Below are 15,779 nucleotides of genomic sequence, written 5' to 3'. Positions count from 1 at the left end.
AAAAGTGATTTTGTCGGCGAGTTAAGCATTTTGAGTAATTTGCCGGTTGGCTTGGAACGGCTTCCATCAAATCTACTCTTTTTAGCCAAACATTCGTTGTGGAAAGAATGTGATTTTCTCGGCGATTTAAGCATTTTCAGAAATTTGCGATTTTTTCAGAACGGCTTGCATGTAAATTAACTATTTTTTTTGCCGACAATACATTTTGGGAACAAAGTGGATTTTCTCGGCTAGTTCAGCATCTTGTGTAATTTGACGGTTGGTTTCAGATCCACTTGAATCAAAACTAAATGATTTTTTTCAAAATATTCATTTCGGAAAAAAAGTTATTTTCTCCGCGAGTTAACCATTTTGAGTAATTTGCCGGTTAGTTGCAGGCGGCTTGGATTAAATTAACAATTTTTTGCCATACCTTTTTTTTGAGTTAAAAGTGATTTTCTCGGCAAGAGTATTTTCAGCAATTTGCCGGTAATTTACTATTTTTTGCCAAACATTCATTTTGGAAGAAAATGATTTTGTCGGCGATAGCATTTTGATTAATTTGCCGAGTTGTTTCGGAACGGCTTGCTTCAAAATTAACTATTTTATGCCAAACATTCATTTTGGGGAAAAAGTGATTTTCTCGGCGAGTTAAGCATTTTGAGTAATTTGCCGGTTTGTTGCAGGCAGCTTGCATCAAATTAACAATTTTATGCCAAACCTTTATTTTGAGTAAAAATGATTTTCTCGGAAAGAGTATTTTGAGCAATTTGCCGGTAATTTACTATTTTTTGCCAAACATTCATTTTGGAAGAAAAGTGATTTTGTCGGCGAGTGCATTTTGAATATTATGCCGAGAGGTTTCGGAACGGCTTCCATCAAAATTTGCTATTTTTTGCCAAACATTCGTTTTGGGAAAAAAGTGATTTTCTCGGCTAGTTAAGCATTTTGAGTATTTTTCCGGTTTGTTGCAAGCGGCTTGCATCAAATTATCAACTTTTTGCCAAACCTTTTTTGTGAGTTATAAGTGATTTTCTCGGAAAGAGTATTTTCAGCAATTTGCCTGTAATTTAATATTTTTTGCCAAACATTCATTTTGGAAAAAAAGCGATTTTCTCGGCGAGTTAAGCATTTTGAGCAATTTGCCGATTGTTGCAGGCAGCTTGCATCAAATCAACAATTTTATGCCAAACCTTTATTTTGAGTAAAAAGTGATTTTCTCGGAAAGAGTATTTTGAGCAATTTGCCGGTAATTTACTATTTTTTGCCAAACATTCATTTTGGAAAATAAGTGATTTTGTCGGCGAGAGCATTTTGAATAATATGCCGGGAGGTTTCGGAACGGCTTCCATCAAAATTTGCTATTTTTTGCCAAACATTCGTTTTGGGAAAAAAGTGATTTTCTCTGCGAGTTAAGCATTTTGAGTAATTTGCCGGTTTGTTGCAAGCGGCTTGCATCAAATTATCAACTTTTTGCCAAACATTTATTTTGAGTAAAAAGTGATTTTCTCGGCAAGAGTAATTTGAGCATTTTGCCGGTAATTTACTATTTTTTGCCAAACATTCATTTTGGAAGAAAATGATTTTGTCGGCGATAGCATTTTGATTAATTTGCCGGGTTGTTTCGGAACGGCTTGCTTCAAAATTAACTATTTTATGCCAAACATTCATTTTGGGGAAAAAGTGATTTTCTCGGCGAGTTAAGCATTTTGAGTAATTTGCCGGTTTGTTGCAGGCAGCTTGCATCAAATTAACAATTTTATGCCAAACCTTTATTTTGAGTAAAAAGTGATTTTCTCGGAAAGAGTATTTTGAGCAATTTGCCGGTAATTTACTATTTTTTGCCAAACATTCATTTTGGAAGAAAAGTGATTTTGTCGGCGAGAGCATTTAGAATATTATGCCGAGATGTTTCGAACGGCTTCCATCAAAATTTACTATTTTTTGCCAAACATTCGTTTTGGGAAAAAAGTGATTTTCTCGGCTAGTTAAGCATTTTGAGTAATTTTCCGGTTTGTTGCAAGCGGCTTGCATCAAATTATCAACTTTTTGCCAAACCATCTTTTGTGAGTTATAAGTGATTTTCTCGGCAAGAGTATTTTCAGCAATTTGCCTGTAATTTAATATTTTTTGCCAAACATTCATTTTGGAAAAAAAGCGATTTTCTCGGCGAGTCAAGCATTTTGAGCAATTTGCCGATTGTTGCAGGCAGCTTGCATCAAATCAACAATTTTATGCCAAACCTTTATTTTGAGTGGAAAGAGTATTTTGAGCAATTTGCCGGTAATTTACTATTTTTTGCCAAACATTCATTTTGGAAAATAAGTGATTTTGTCGGCGAGAGCATTTTGAATAATATGCCGGGAGGTTTCGGAACGGCTTCCATCAAAATTTGCTATTTTTTGCCAAACATTCGTTTTGGGAAAAAAGTGATTTTCTCGGCGAGTTAAGCATTTTGAGTAATTTGCCGTGTGGTTTCGGAACGGCGTCCATCAAAATTTAGTATTATTTGCCAAACATTCATTTTGGTAGAAAAGCGATTTTCTCGGCGAGTTAAGCATTTTGAGCAATTTGCCGGTTTGTTGCAGGCAGCTTGCATCAAATCAACAATTTTATACCAAACCTTTATTTTGAGTAAAAAGTGATTTTCTCGGAAAGAGTATTTTGAGCAATTTGCCGGTAATTTACTATTTTTTGCCAAACATTCATTTTGGAAAATAAGTGATTTTGTCGGCGAGAGCATTTTGAATAATTTCCCGGGTGGGTTCTGAACGGCTTGCTTCAAAATTAACTATTTTATGCCAAACATTCATTTTGGGGAAAAAGTGATTTTATCGGCAGGTTAAGCATTTTGAGTAATTTGCCGGGTGGTTTCAGAACGGCTTGCATGTAAATTAACTAATTTTTTGCCGAACATTCATTTTGGACACAAAGTGGATTTTCCCGGCTAGTTAAGCATCTTGTGTAATTTGACGGTTGGTTTCAGATCCACTTGAAGCAGAATTAAATGTTTTTTTTGCCAAACATTCATTTTGGAAAAAAAGTGATTTTGTCGGCGAGAGCATTTCGAATAATTTGCCGGGTGGGTTCTGAACGGCTTGCTTCAAAATTAACTATTTTATGCCAAACATTCATTTTGGGGAAAAAGCGATTTTCTCGGCGAGTTAAGCATTTCGAGTAATTTGCCCGTTTGTTGCAGGCGGCTTGGATTAAATTAACAATTTTTTGCCAAACCTTTATTTTGAGCTAAAAGTGATTTTCTCGGTAAGTGTATTTTGAGCAATTTGCCGGTAATTTACTATTTTTTGCAAAACATTCATATTGGACAAAAAGTGATTTTGTCGGCGAGAGCATTTTGAATAACTTGCCGGGTGGTTTCGGAACGGCTTCAATAAAAATTTGCTATTTTTTGCCAAACATTCGTTTTGGGAAAAAAGTTATTTTCTCGGCGAATTGAGCATTTTCAGTAATTTGCCGGTTGTTTTCAGAACGGCTTGCATGTAAATTAACTAATTTTTTTGCCGAACATTCATTTTGGAAACAAAGTGGATTTTCTCGGCTAGTTAAGCATCTTGTGTAATTTGACGGTTGGTTTCAGATCCACTTGAAGCAGAATTAAATGTTTTTTTTGCCAAACACTTATTTTGGACAAAAAGTGATTTTGTCGGCGAGAGCATTTTGAATAATATGCCGGGAGGTTTCGGAACGGCTTCCATCAAAATTTGCTATTTTTTGCCAAACATTCGTTTTGGGAAAAAAGCGATTTTCTCTGCGAATTAAGCATTTTCAGTAATTTGCCGGTTGTTTTCAGAACGGCTTGCATGTAAATTAACTATTTTTTTGCCGACCATTCATTTTGGAAACAAAGTGGATTTTCTCGGCTAGTTCAGCATCTTGTGTAATTTGACGGTTGGTTTCAGATCCACTTGAAGCAAAACTAAAGGTTTTTTTTCCAAATATTCATTTCGGAAAAAAAGTGATTTTCTCTGCGAGTTAACCATTTCGAGTAATTTGCCGGTTTGTTGCAGGCGGCTTGGATTAAATTAACAAATTTTTGCCAAACCTTTATTTTGAGTTAAAAGTGATTTTCTCGGCAAGAGTATTTTGAGCAATTTGCCGGTAATTTACTATTTTTTGCCAAACATTCATTTTGAAAAAAAGTGATTTTCTCGGCGAGTTAAGCATTTTGAGTAATTTGCCGGTTTGTTGCAAGCGGCTTGCATCAAATTATCAACTTTTTGCCAAACCTTTATTTTGAGTAAAAAGTGATTTTCTCGGCAAGAGTATTTTCAGCAATTTGCCGGTAATTTCATATTTTTTGCCAAACATTCATTTTGGAAAAAAAGTGATCTTCTCGGCGAGTTAAGCATTTTGAGTAATTTGCCGGTTTGTTGCAAGCGGCTTGCATCAAATTATCAACTTTTTGCCAAACCTTTATTTTGAGTAAAAAGTGATTTTCTCGGCAAGAGTAATTTGAGCATTTTGCCGGTAATTTAATATTTTTTGCCAAACATTCATTTTGGGGAAAAAAGTGATTTTCTCGGCGAATTGAGCATTTTCAGTAATTTGCCGGTTGTTTTCAGAACGGCTTGCATGTAAATTAACTAATTTTTTGCCGACCATTCATTTTATAAACAAAGTGGATTTTCTCGGCTAGTAAAGCATCTTGTGTAATTTGACGGTTGGTTTCAGATCCACTTGAAGCAAAACTAAATGGTTTTTTTTCCAAATATTCATTTCGGAAAAAAAGTTATTTTCTCCGCGAGTGAACCATTTCGAGTAATTTGCCGGTTTGTTGCAGGCAGCTTGCATCAAATTAACAATTTTATGCCAAACCTTTATTTTGAGTAAAAAGTGATTTTCTCGGAAAGAGTATTATGAGCAATTTGCCGGTAATTTACTATTTTTTGCCAAACATTCATTTTGGAAGAAAAGTGATTTTGTCGGCGAGAGCATTTTGAATATTATGCCGAGAGGTTTCGGAACGGCTTCCATCAAAATTTGCTATTTTTTGCCAAACATTCGTTTTGGGAAAAAAGTGATTTTCTCATCGAGTTAAGCATTTTCAGTAATTTGCCGATTTTCTTCAGAACGGCTTGCATGTAAATTAACTAATTTTTTGCCGACCATTCATTTTGGAAACAAAGTGGATTTTCTCGGCTAGTTAAGCATCTTGTGTAATTTGACGGTTGGTTTCAGATCCACTTGAATCAAAACTAAATGTTTTTTTTGCCAAACATTCATTCCGGAAAAAAAGTGATTTTCTCCGCGAGTTAACCATTTTGAGTAATTTGCCGGTTTGTTGCAAGCGGCTTGCATCAAATTATCAACTTTTTGCCAAACCTTTTTTTGTGAGTTATAAGTGATTTTCTCGGCAAGAGTATTTTCAGCAATTTGCCTGTAATTTAATATTTTTTGCCAAACATTCATTTTGGAAAAAAAGTGAATTTCTCGGCGAGTTAAGCATTTTCAGTAATTTGCCGATTGTTTTCAGAACTGCTGGCATGTAAATTAACTATTTTTTTGCCGACCATTCATTTTGGTAACAAAGTGGATTTTCTCGGCTAGTTCAACATCTTGTGTAATTTGACGGTTGGTTTCAGATCCACTTGAAGCAAAACTAAATGTTTTTTTTTCCAAATATTCATTGCGGAAAAAAAGTTATTTTCTCTGCGAGTTAACCATTTCGAGTAATTTGCCGGTTTGTTGCAGGCGGCTTGGATTAAATTAACAATTTTTTGCCGGGTGGGTTCGGAACGGCTTCTTCAAAATTAACTATTTTATGCCAAACATTCATTTTGGGGAAAAAGTGATTTTCTCGGCGAGTTAAGATCATTGAGTAATTTGCCGGGTGGTTTCGGAACGGCCTCCATCAAAATTTACTATTTTTTGCCAAACATTCATTTTGGTAGATAAGTGATTTTCTCGGCGAGTTAAGCATTTTGAGTAATTTGCCGGTTTGTTGCAGGCAGCTTGCATCAAATTAACAATTTTATGCCAAACCTTTATTTTGAGCAAAAAGTGATTTTCTCGGAAAGAGTATTTTGAGCAATTTGCCGGTAATTTACTATTTTTTGCCAAACATTCATTTTGGAAGAAAAGTGATTTTGTCGGCGAGAGCATTTTGAATAATATGCCGGGAGGTTTCGGAACGGCTTCCATCAAAATTTGCAATTTTTTGCCAAACATTCGTTTTGGGAAAAAAGTGATTTTCTCGGCGAATTAAGCATTTTCAGTAATTTGCCGGTTGGTTTCAGATCCACTTGAAGCAAAACTAAATGTTTCTTTTTGCCAAACATTCATTTTGGAAAAAAAGTGATTTTCTCGGCGAGTTAAACATTTTGAGTAATTTGCCGATTTGTTGCAAGCGGCTTGCATCAAATTATCAACTTTTTGCCAAACCTGTATTTTGAGTAAAAAGTGATTTTCTCGGCAAGAGTATTTTCAGCAATTTGCCGGTAATTTAATATTTTTTGCCAAACATTCATTTTGGAAAAAAAGTGATTTTGTCGGCGAGAGCATTTTGAATAATTTGCCGGGTGGGTTCGGAACGGCTTGCTTCAAAATTAACTATTTTTTTGCCAAACATTCGTTTTGGGAAAAAAGTGATTTTCTCGGCGAGTTAAGCATTTTGAGTAATTTGCCGGGTGGCTTGGAGCGGCTTCCATCAAATCTACTGTTTTTTGCCAAACATTCGTCGTGGAAAGAAAGTGATTTTCTCGGCGAGTTAAGCATTTTCAGTTATTTGCCGATTGTTTTCAGAACGGCTGGCATGGAAATTAACTATTTTTTTGCCGACCATTGATTTTGGTAACAAAGTGGATTTTCTCGGCTAGTTCAACATCTTGTGTAATTTGATGGTTGGTTTCAGATCCACTTGAAGCAAAACTAAATGTTTTTTTTTCCAAATATTCATTTCGGAAAAAAAGTTATTTTCTCCGCGAGTTAACCATTTCGAGTAATTTGCCGGTTTGTTGCAGGCGGCTTTAATTAAATTAACAATTTTTTGCCAAACCTTTATTTTGAGTAAAATGTGATTTTCTCGGCAACAGTATTTTGAGCAACTTGCCGGTAATTTACTATTTTTTGCCGAACATTCATTTTGGAAAAAAAGTGATTTTCTCGGCTAGTTAAGCATTTTGAGTAATTTGCCGGTTTGTTGCAAGCGGCTTGCATCAAATTATCAACTTTTTGCCAAACCTTTTTTTGTGAGTTATAAGTGATTTTCTCGGCAAGGGTATTTTCAGCAATTTGCCTGTAATTTAATATTTTTTGCCAAACATTCGTTTTGGGAAAAAAGTGATTTTCTCGGCTAGTTAAGCATTTTGAGTAATTTGCCGGTTTGTTGCAAGCGGCTTGCATCAAATTATCAACTTTTTGCCAAACCTTTTTTTGTGAGTTATAAGTGATTTTCTCGGCAAGAGTATTTTCAGCAATTTGCCTGTAATTTAATATTTTTTGCCAAACATTCATTTTGGAAAAAAAGTGATTTTCTCGGCGAGTTAAGCATTTTCAGTAATTTGCCGATTGTTTTCAGAACGGCTGGCATGTAAATTAACTATTTTTTTGCCGACCATTCATTTTGGTAACAAAGTGGATTTTCTCGGCTAGTTCAACATCTTGTGTAATTTGACGGTTGGTTTCAGATCCACTTGAAGCAAAACTAAATGTTTCTTTTTCCAAATATTCATTGCGGAAAAAAAGTGATTTTCTCGGCGAGTTAAACATTTTGAGTAATTTGCCGATTTGTTGCAAGCGGCTTGCATCAAATTATCAACTTTTTCCCAAACCTTTATTTTGAGTAAAAAGTGATTTACTCGGCAAGAGTATTTTCAGCAATTTGCCGGTAATTTAATATTTTTTGCCAAACATTCATTTTGGAAAAAAAGTGATTTTGTCGGCGAGAGCATTTTGAATAATTTGCCTGGTGGGTTCGGAACGGCTTGCTTCAAAATTAACTATTTTTTTGCCAAACATTCGTTTTGGGAAAAAAGTGATTTTCTCGGCGAGTTAAGCATTTTGAGTAATTTGCCGGGTGGCTTCGAGCGGCTTCCATCAAATCTACTGTTTTTTGCCAAACATTCGTTGTGGAAAGAAAGTGATTTTCTCGGCGAGTTAAGCATTTGCAGTTATTTGCCGATTGTTTTCAGAACGGCTGGCATGGAAATTAACTATTTTTTTGCCGACCATTCATTTTGGTAACAAAGTGGATTTTCTCGGCTAGTTCAACATCTTGTGTAATTTGACGGTTGGTTTCAGATCCACTTGAAGCAAAACTAAATGTTTTTTTTTTCCAAATATTCATTGCGGAAAAAAAGTTATTTTCTCTGCGAGTTAACCATTTCGAGTAATTTGCCGGTTTGTTGCAGGCAGCTTGCATCAAATTAACAATTTTATGCCAAACCTTTATTTTGAGTAAAAAGTGATTTTCTCGGAAAGAGTATTTTGAGCAATTTGCCGGTAATTTACTATTTTTTGCCAAAGATTCATTTTGGAAAAAAAGTGATTTTGTCGGCGAGTTAAGCATTTTGAGTAATTTGCCAGTTGGCTTGGAACGGCTTCCATCAAATCTACTCTTTTTAGCCAAACATTCGTTGTGGAAAGAATGTGATTTTCTCGGCGATTTAAGCATTTTCAGAAATTTGCGATTGTTTTCAGAACGGCTTGCATGTAAATTAACTATTTTTTTTGCCGACAATTCATTTTGGGAACAAAGTGGATTTTCTCGGCTAGTTCAGCATCTTGTGTAATTTGACGGTTGGTTTCAGATCCACTTGAATCAAAACTAAATGTTTTTTTTCAAAATATTCATTTCGGAAAAAAAGTTATTTTCTCCGCGAGTTAACCATTTTGAGTAATTTGCCGGTTAGTTGCAGGCGGCTTGGATTAAATTAACAATTTTTTGCCATACCTTTTTTTTGAGTTAAAAGTGATTTTCTCGGCAAGAGTATTTTCAGCAATTTGCCGGTAATTTACTATTTTTTGCCAAACATTCATTTTGGAAGAAAATGATTTTGTCGGCGATAGCATTTTGATTAATTTGCCGGGTTGTTTCGGAACGGCTTGCTTCAAAATTAACTATTTTATGCCAAACATTCATTTTGGGGAAAAAGTGATTTTCTCGGCGAGTTAAGCATTTTGAGTAATTTGCCGGTTTGTTGCAGGCAGCTTGCATCAAATTAACAATTTTATGCCAAACCTTTATTTTGAGTAAAAAGTGATTTTCTCGGAAAGAGTATTTTGAGCAATTTGCCGGTAATTTACTATTTTTTGCCAAACATTCATTTTGGAAGAAAAGTGATTTTGTCGGCGAGAGCATTTTGAATAATTTGCCGGGTGGGTTCGGAACGGCTTGCTTCAAAATTAACTATTTTTTTGCCAAACATTCGTTTTGGGAAAAAAGTGATTTTCTCGGCGAGTTAAGCATTTTGTGTAATTTGTCGGGTGGCTTGGAGCGGCTTCCATCAAATCTACTGTTTTTTGCCAAACATTCGTTGTGGAAAGAAAGTGATTTTCTCGGCGAGTTAAGCATTTTCAGTTATTTGCCGATTGTTTTCAGAACGGCTGGCATGGAAATTAACTATTTTTTTGCCGACCATTGATTTTGGTAACAAAGTGGATTTTCTCGGCTAGTTCAACATCTTGTGTAATTTGACGGTTGGTTTCAGATCCACTTGAAGCAAAACTAAATGTTTTTTTTGCCAAATATTCATTTCGGAAAAAAAGTTATTTTCTCCGCGAGTTAACCATTTCGAGTAATTTGCCGGTTTGTTGCAGACGGCTTTAATTAAATTAACAATTTTTTGCCAAACCTTTATTTTGAGTAAAATGTGATTTTCTCGGCAACAGTATTTTGAGCAACTTGCCGGTAATTTACTATTTTTTGCCGAACATTCATTTTGGAAAAAAAGTGATTTTCTCGGCTAGTTAAGCATTTTGAGTAATTTGCCGGTTTGTTGCAAGCGGCTTGCATCAAATTATCAACTTTTTGCCAAACCTTTTTTTGTGAGTTATAAGTGATTTTCTCGGCAAGAGTATTTTCAGCAATTTGCCTGTAATTTAATATTTTTTGCCAAACATTCATTTTGGAAAAAAAGTGATTTTCTCGGCGAGTTAAGCATTTTCAGTAATTTGCCGATTGTTTTCAGAACGGCTGGCATGTAAATTAACTATTTTTTTGCCGACCATTCATTTTGGTAACAAAGTGGATTTTCTCGGCTAGTTCAACATCTTGTGTAATTTGACGGTTGGTTTCAGATCCACTTGAAGCAAAACTAAATGTTTCTTTTTCCAAATATTCATTGCGGAAGAAAAGTTATTTTCTCTGCGAGTTAACCATTTCGAGTAATTTGCCGGTTTGTTGCAGGCGGCTTGGATTAAATTAACAATTTTTTGCCGGGTGGGTTCGGAACGGCTTCTTCAAAATTAACTATTTTATGCCAAACATTCATTTTGGGGAAAAAGTGATTTTCTCGGCGAGTTAAGATTATTGAGTAATTTGCCGGGTGGTTTCGGAACGGCCTCCATCAAAATTTACTATTTTTTGCCAAACATTCATTTTGGTAGATAAGTGATTTTCTCGGCGAGTTAAGCATTTTGAGTAATTTGCCGGTTTGTTGCAGGCAGCTTGCATCAAATTAACAATTTTATGCCAAACCTTTATTTTGAGCAAAAAGTGATTTTCTCGGAAAGAGTATTTTGAGCAATTTGCCGGTAATTTACTATTTTTTGCCAAACATTCATTTTGGAAGAAAAGTGATTTTGTCGGCGAGAGCATTTTGAATAATATGCCGGGAGGTTTCGGAACGGCTTCCATCAAAATTTGCAATTTTTTGCCAAACATTCGTTTTGGGAAAAAAGTGATTTTCTCGGCGAATTAAGCATTTTCAGTAATTTGCCGGTTGTTTTCAGAACGACTTGCATGTAAATTAACTATTTTTTTGCCGACCATTCATTTTGGAAACAAAGTGGATTTTCTCGGCTAGTTAAGCATCTTGTGTAATTTGACGGTTGGTTTCAGATCCACTTGAAGCAAAACTAAATGTTTCTTTTTGCCAAACATTCATTTTGGAAAAAAAGTGATTTTCTCGGCGAGTAAAACATTTTGAGTAATTTGCCGATTTGTTGCAAGCGGCTTGCATCAAATTATCAACTTTTTGCCAAACCTTTATTTTGAGTAAAAAGTGATTTTCTCGGCAAGAGTATTTTCAGCAATTTGCCGGTAATTTAATATTTTTTGCCAAACATTCATTTTGGAAAAAAAGTGATTTTGTCGGCGAGAGCATTTTGAATAATTTGCCGGGTGGGTTCGGAACGGCTTGCTTCAAAATTAACTATTTTTTTTGCCAAACATTCGTTTTGGGAAAAAAGTGATTTTCTCGGCGAGTTAAGCATTTTGAGTAATTTGCCGGGTGGCTTGGAGCGGTTTCCATCAAATCTACTGTTTTTTGCCAAACATTCGTTGTGGACAGAAAGTGATTTTCTCGGCGAGTTAAGCATTTTCAGTTATTTGCCGATTGTTTTCAGAACGGCTGGCATGGAAATTAACTATTTTTTTGCCGACCATTCATTTTGGTAACAAAGTGGATTTTCTCGGCTAGTTCAACATCTTGTGTAATTTGACGGTTGGTTTCAGATCCACTTGAAGCAAAACTAAATGTTTTTTTTTTCCAAATATACATTGCGGAAAAAAAGTTATTTTCTCTGCGAGTTAACCATTTCGTGTAATTTGCCGGTTTGTTGCAGGCAGCTTGCATCAAATTAACAATTTTATGCCAAACCTTTATTTTGAGTAAAAAGTGATTTTCTCGGAAAGAGTATTTTGAGCAATTTGCCGGTAATTTACTATTTTTTGCCAAACATTCGTTTTGGGAAAAAAGTGATTTTCTCGGCGAGTTAAGCATTTTGAGTAATTTGCCGGGTGGCTTGGAACGGCTTCCATCAAATCTACTCTTTGCCAAACCTTTTTTTTGAGTTAATAGTGATTTTCTCGGCAAGAGTATTTTGAGCAATTTGCCGGTAGTTTACTATTTTTTGCCAAAGATTCATTTTGGAAAAAAAGTGATTTTGTCGGCGAGTTAAGCATTTTGAGTAATTTGCCGGTTGGCTTGGAACGGCTTCCATCAAATCTACTCTTTTTAGCCAAACATTCGTTGTGGAAAGAATGTGATTTTCTCGGCGATTTAAGCATTTTCAGAAATTTGCGATTGTTTTCAGAACGGCTTGCATGTAAATTAACTATTTTTTTTGCCGACAATTCATTTTGGGAACAAAGTGGATTTTCTCGGCTAGTTCAGCATCTTGTGTAATTTGACGGTTGGTTTCAGATCCACTTGAATCAAAACTAAATGTTTTTTTTGCCAAACATTCATTCCGGAAAAAAAGTGATTTTCTCCGCGAGTTAACCATTTTGAGTAATTTGCCGGTTTGTTGCAAGCGGCTTGCATCAAATTATCAACTTTTTGCCAAACCTTTTTTTGTGAGTTATAAGTGATTTTCTCGGCAAGAGTATTTTCAGCAATTTGCCTGTAATTTAATATTTTTTGCCAAACATTAATTTTGGAAAAAAAGTGAATTACTCGGCGAGTTAAGCATTTTCAGTAATTTGCCGATTGTTTTCAGAACTGCTGGCATGTAAATTAACTATTTTTTTGCCGACCATTCATTTTGGTAACAAAGTGGATTTTCTCGGCTAGTTCAACATCTTGTGTAATTTGACGGTTGGTTTCAGATCCACTTGAAGCAAAACTAAATGTTTTTTTTTCCAAATATTCATTGCGGAAAAAAAGTTATTTTCTCTGCGAGTTAACCATTTCGAGTAATTTGCCGGTTTGTTGCAGGCGGCTTGGATTAAATTAACAATTTTTTGCCGGGTGGGTTCGGAACGGCTTCTTCAAAATTAACTATTTTATGCCAAACATTCATTTTGGGGAAAAAGTGATTTTCTCGGCGAGTTAAGATTATTGAGTAATTTGCCGGGTGGTTTCGGAACGGCCTCCATCAAAATTTACTATTTTTTGCCAAACATTCATTTTGGTAGATAAGTGATTTTCTCGCGAGTTAAGCATTTTGAGTAATTTGCCGGTTTGTTGCAGGCAGCTTGCATCAAATTAACAATTTTATGCCAAACCTTTATTTTGAGCAAAAAGTGATTTTCTCGGAAAGAGTATTTTGAGCAATTTGCCGGTAATTTACTATTTTTTGCCAAACATTCATTTTGGAAGAAAAGTGATTTTGTCGGCGAGAGCATTTTGAATAATATGCCGGGAGGTTTCGGAACGGCTTCCATCAAAATTTGCAATTTTTTGCCAAACATTCGTTTTGGGAAAAAAGTGATTTTCTCGGCGAATTAAGCATTTTCAGTAATTTGCCGGTTGTTTTCAGAACGACTTGCATGTAAATTAACTATTTTTTTGCCGACCATTCATTTTGGAAACAAAGTGGATTTTCTCGGCTAGTTAAGCATCTTGTGTAATTTGACGGTTGGTTTCAGATCCACTTGAAGCAAAACTAAATGTTTCTTTTTGCCAAACATTCATTTTGGAAAAAAAGTGATTTTCTCGGCGAGTTAAACATTTTGAGTAATTTGCCGATTTGTTGCAAGCGGCTTGCATCAAATTATCAACTTTTTGCCAAACCTGTATTTTGAGTAAAAAGTGATTTTCTCGGCAAGAGTATTTTCAGCAATTTGCCGGTAATTTAATATTTTTTGCCAAACATTCATTTTGGAAAAAAAGTGATTTTGTCGGCGAGAGCATTTTGAATAATTTGCCGGGTGGGTTCGGAACGGCTTGCTTCAAAATTAACTATTTTTTTGCCAAACATTCGTTTTGGGAAAAAAGTGATTTTCTCGGCGAGTTAAGCATTTTGAGTAATTTGCCGGGTGGCTTGGAGCGGCTTCCATCAAATCTACTGTTTTTTGCCAAACATTCGTCGTGGAAAGAAAGTGATTTTCTCGGCGAGTTAAGCATTTTCAGTTATTTGCCGATTGTTTTCAGAACGGCTGGCATGGAAATTAACTATTTTTTTGCCGACCATTGATTTTGGTAACAAAGTGGATTTTCTCGGCTAGTTCAACATCTTGTGTAATTTGATGGTTGGTTTCAGATCCACTTGAAGCAAAACTAAATGTTTTTTTTTCCAAATATTCATTTCGGAAAAAAAGTTATTTTCTCCGCGAGTTAACCATTTCGAGTAATTTGCCGGTTTGTTGCAGGCGGCTTTAATTAAATTAACAATTTTTTGCCAAACCTTTATTTTGAGTAAAATGTGATTCTCTCGGCAACAGTATTTTGAGCAACTTGCCGGTAATTTACTATTTTTTGCCGAACATTCATTTTGGAAAAAAAGTGATTTTCTCGGCTAGTTAAGCATTTTGAGTAATTTGCCGGTTTGTTGCAAGCGGCTTGCATCAAATTATCAACTTTTTGCCAAACCTTTTTTTGTGAGTTATAAGTGATTTTCTCGGCAAGGGTATTTTCAGCAATTTGCCTGTAATTTAATATTTTTTGCCAAACATTCGTTTTGGGAAAAAAGTGATTTTCTCGGCGAGTTAAGCATTTTGAGTAATTTGCCGGGTGGCTTGGAACGGCTTCCATCAAATCTACTCTTTGCCAAACCTTTTTTTTTAGTTAAAAGTGATTTTCTCGGCAAGAGTATTTTGAGCAATTTGCCGGTAATTTACAATTTTTTGCCAAAGATTCATTTTGGAAAAAAAGTGATTTTCTCGGCGAGTTAAGCATTTTGAGTAATTTGCCGGTTGGCTTCAGATCCACTTGAATCAAAACTAAATGTTTTTTTTCAAAATATTCATTTCGGAAAAAAAGTTATTTTCTCGGCTAGATAAGCATTTTGAGTAATTTGCCGGTTTGTTGCAAGCGGTTTGCATCAAATTATCAACTTTTTGCCAAACCTTTATTTCGAGTAAAAAGTGATTTTCTCGGCAAGAGTATTTTCAGCAATTTGCAGGTAATTTAATATTTTTTGCCAAACATTCATTTTGGAAAAAAAATGATTTTGTCGGTGATAGCATTTTGAATAATTTGCCGGGAGGGTTCGGAACGGCTTGCTTCAAAATTAACTATTTTATGCCAAACATTAATTTTGGTAGAAAAGCGATTTTCTCGGAAAGAGTATTTTCAGCAATTTGCCGGTAATTTAATATTTTTTGCCAAACATTCATTTTGGAAAAAAAGTGATTTTGTCGGCGAGAGCATTTTGAATAATTTGCCGGGTGGGTTCGGAACGGCTTGCTTCAAAATTAACTATTTTTTTGCCAAACATTCGTTTTGGGAAAAAAGTGATTTTCTCGGCGAGTTAAGCATTTTGAGTAATTTGCCGGGTGGCTTGGAGCGGCTTCCATCAAATCTACTGTTTTTTGCCAAACATTCGTTGTGGAAAGAAAGTGATTTTCTCGGCGAGTTAAACATTTTCAGTTATTTGCCGATTGTTTTCAGAACGGCTGGCATGGAAATTAACTATTTTTTTGCCGACCATTGATTTTGGTAACAAAGTGGATTTTCTCGGCTAGTTCAACATCTTGTGTAATTTGACGGTTGGTTTCAGATCCACTTGAAGCAAAACTAAATGTTTTTTTTTCCAAATATTCATTTCGGAAAAAAAGTTATTTTCTCCGCGAGTTAACCATTTCGAGTAATTTGCCGGTTAGTTGCAGGCGGCTTGGATTAAATTAACAATTTTTTGCCATACCTTTTTTTTGAGTTAAAAGTGATTTTCTCGCCAAGAGTATTTTCAGCAATTTGCCGGTAATTTACTATTTTTTGCCAAACATTCATTTTGGA

This window comes from Scyliorhinus torazame, chromosome 24 (genome assembly GCF_047496885.1).
Source record: "Scyliorhinus torazame isolate Kashiwa2021f chromosome 24, sScyTor2.1, whole genome shotgun sequence".
NCBI lineage: Eukaryota > Metazoa > Chordata > Chondrichthyes > Carcharhiniformes > Scyliorhinidae > Scyliorhinus > Scyliorhinus torazame.
This window is presented reverse-complemented; position numbering follows the sequence as displayed.